Raw genomic sequence first — 3,373 nt, 5'->3', positions numbered from 1 at the left:
CTTCTCTAGAAAACCTGCCTAAGACAGTATCATTGGCTCTTGATCATATGCTATCTCTTGAAATAGTTGAACATTGAAAATTTCTTTTTGGTACAGTGACTCTGTGTGTTCCTTCCATATTCCTTTGATGCTTTTTGCATCATTCAATATTTTGCTCATAGAATCCTTCAATATTGCAAGTTGAGGCTTGATTGTTTTTCTTTAGTTCTTTTAGCTTGAGAAATTCTGAAGGTATTCTGCTCTTTTGGTTTTTCTAACTCCAGATCTTTGCACATTTCATTATAATATTTGACTTTGTCTTCTCAAATTGTGCTTCTCAAAATTTCCGTTTAGGTCTTTTACCTCCTCATTTCTTCCATTTGCTTTAGTATCTATACACTGGAGAGCAAGGTTCAGAGTTTTTTCTGACATCCATTTTGGTATTTTCCTTCTTTCTTTTCTTAATGAACTTTTGCTTTTTTTCCTGTCTGATGTTCTTCATGTCATCTCACAACTCTCCTGGTATTTTATCATTAGTGTCTAATTCATTAAATCGCTTCTTAAGATGATCTCAAAATTCAGGTGGGATATATTGAAGGCCATATTTTGGCTCACTTGGACTTATTTTAATTTACTTCTACTTTCTGATGAAGATGAAAGATTTCTGTATGGGTTGCACCTCAATGTAAAGAACACAAATGTCATCACCACTGTAACAATGGATAATATCATGGTAAATGAAAAAAAGATTGAAATTGTCAAAGACTTCATTTTGTTCAGATCAACTATCAACACTCATGGAAGCAGCAGTCAAGAAATCAAATAACGTATTGCATTAGCAAATCTGCTGCACAAGACCTTTGTAAAGTGTTGAAGAGCAAAGATGTCAGTTTGAGGACTATAGTGTGCCTCACCCAAGCCATAATACTTTCAATAACCTCATATGCATGTGAAAGCTGGACAGTGAATAAAGAAGAACAAAGAAGAATTGATGCATTTGTGTTAGGATGTTGGAGAAGAATACTAAAAGTACCATGGACTGTCAAAAGAACAAATCTATGTTAGAAGAAATGCAGCCAGGATGACCAGACTTCATCTCGAATACTTTGGACATATTATCAGGAGGAACATCATGCTTATTACCTAGAAAAGGTAATAAGCATGGAGGGTCAGTGTAAAAGAGGAAGACCCCCAACAAGATAGATTGGCACAGTGGCAGCAGCAGTGGGCTCATGCATAGCAACAATTGTGCTGTTGGTGCAGAACCAGGTAATTTTTAGTTCTGTTGTGCATATGGTCGCTATATGTCAGTACTGACTAGAAGGCACCTAACAACAACAACTTGTCTTAATTCCACCCTCCCTTCCTTTTATCGGCAGAAGCCCTGAAAGCCAACAGAATTCACAGCTGGAATAGCTGGCAAACCTAGCAGCCTCATAGTGGGAGAGGGGTGTAAGAACAGATTTTGAGACCTTTAAAGCTCCAACCTCATAGAACTGTGCAAATTCAACCATTCTGGAAGCTTGTTAAAAAGTTCCATTCTAAAGGTTTGTCTTTATTTGATATTACTCAGAGCTCACCTTATAAAGAACCTTACCTGAAGGACATTCCTAAACATAATTGATGGAATTTGTTTAACATGACAGCAGTTGTATGGGGCATAACCCGTTGAGACTAACAACAGGTTAATTAAAAACTTTAAGGAAAAACTGGGAAATTCGATGTTTGAAGAAGGTTTTTAAAAGCTTTGACATATTACTGGAAATCTAGAAGTCCCTGTGAATATGTTGAGCTGTGAAATAATGAGAAGAACCTCACATCTCACATCTAGCTAACCTGGAGGCTCTACATAAGCAGAAAGTGAATGCTAAAGCAAAGGTGCCAAATAACACACAAAAGAAATCACATGGGTGATGTCATAACAGAACCAGTAGAAATAAAAAGGATAATAACAGAATATTACGAAGAGTTGTACACCAATAAAAAAAAGGATAATAACAGAATATTACGAAGAGTTGTACACACACACACAAAAAAGAGTTGTACACCAATAAAGAGGAGATGGATATATTTTTAGGAAAGCATGAACTACCTAAACTCACACAGATTGAAAAAGAAAATTTGAACAGATCAATAACAAAGGAAGAAGTTCACCAGGTCATCAAAAAACTCCCAACCAAAAAAAGTACAAGTCCAGCTAGGCCGGCGCTCTGTAAGAAAAAGGCCATATTCAGTTCAAGCGCGAAGATTGTGAAGCCCAATGGCGAAAAGCCGGATGAATTCGAGTCTGGTATTTCTCAGGCTCTTCTTGAGCTAGAGATGAACTCGGAACTAAAGGCTCAGTTACGAGAGCTGAACATAACTGCAGCTAAGGAAATTGAAGTTGGTGGTGGTCAGAAAGCTATTATAATCTTTGTTCCTATTCCTCAACTCAAGTCTTTCCAGAAAATCCAAGTCCGACTAGTACGTGAACTAGAGAAAAAGTTTAGTGGAAAGCACGTGGTCTTTATTGCTCAGAGGCGAATTCTGCCTAAACCAACTCGGAAAAACCGGACAAAAAATAAGCAAAAGTGTCCCAGGAGCCGCACTCTGACTGCTGTGCATGATGCAATCCTTGAAGATTTGGTCTTCCCAAGTGAAATTGTGGGCAAGAGAATCCGAGTAAAGCTGGATGGCAGCCGGCTTATAAAGGTTCATTTGGACAAAGCACAGTAGAACACAAGGTTGAAACGTTTTCTGGTGTGTATAAGAAGCTCATGGACAAGGATGTTAATTTTGAATTCCCAGAGTTTCAGTTGTAAACAAAAATGATTAAATGAGATATCATTCACACACACACACAAAAAAAAGTACAAGTCCAGATGGCTTCACTGGTGAGTTCTGCCAAACTTTTAAGGAAGAGCTGTCACCAATTCTATTCAAATTATTCCAGAATATAGAAGAGGATGGAAAATTCCCTAACACATCCTATGAAGCAAGTATAACCCTCATACTAAAACCGGGGGAGGAAAATTATAGACCAATATCCCTCATACATTTAGATGCAAACATTCTCAACAATCTCCTAGCCAACAGAATTCAACAAAACATAAAAAAATTAATAATAATACATTATGACCAAGTGGGATTCATACCAGGGATGCAAAGATGGTTCAACATTAGAAAAACAACCAATGTAATCCAACACATAAATAAAAAAAAAGGAAAAGAGCAACATGATCATATCAATTGATGCAGAAAAGGCATTTGACAAAATATCCAACACCTATTTCTCAAGCTGGGAGAACTAAAGAAAAAATTCAAGCCTCGACTTTCGTTATTGAAAGATTCTCTAGAAAAATTATTGAATGATGCAGAGGGCATCAAGAAAAGATGGAAGGAATACACAGAGTCA

The 3,373-nt window shown here is 37.1% G+C and overlaps 1 pseudogene; it reads left to right on the top strand.

Annotated features, from left to right (window-relative positions):
* The window catches only part of LOC102836712, a 5,489-nt pseudogene extending 2,709 nt beyond the window's left edge, over positions 1-2,780 (top strand).
* The last annotated feature ends 593 nt before the right edge of the window (positions 2,781-3,373 follow it).

Source organism: Chrysochloris asiatica, unplaced genomic scaffold (genome assembly GCF_000296735.1).
Source record: "Chrysochloris asiatica unplaced genomic scaffold, ChrAsi1.0 scaffold00062, whole genome shotgun sequence".
Taxonomy (NCBI): Eukaryota; Metazoa; Chordata; class Mammalia; order Afrosoricida; family Chrysochloridae; genus Chrysochloris; species Chrysochloris asiatica.
The sequence above is the reverse complement of the archived record's forward strand: the minus strand, read 5'-3'. Positions and strand labels throughout refer to the sequence as shown.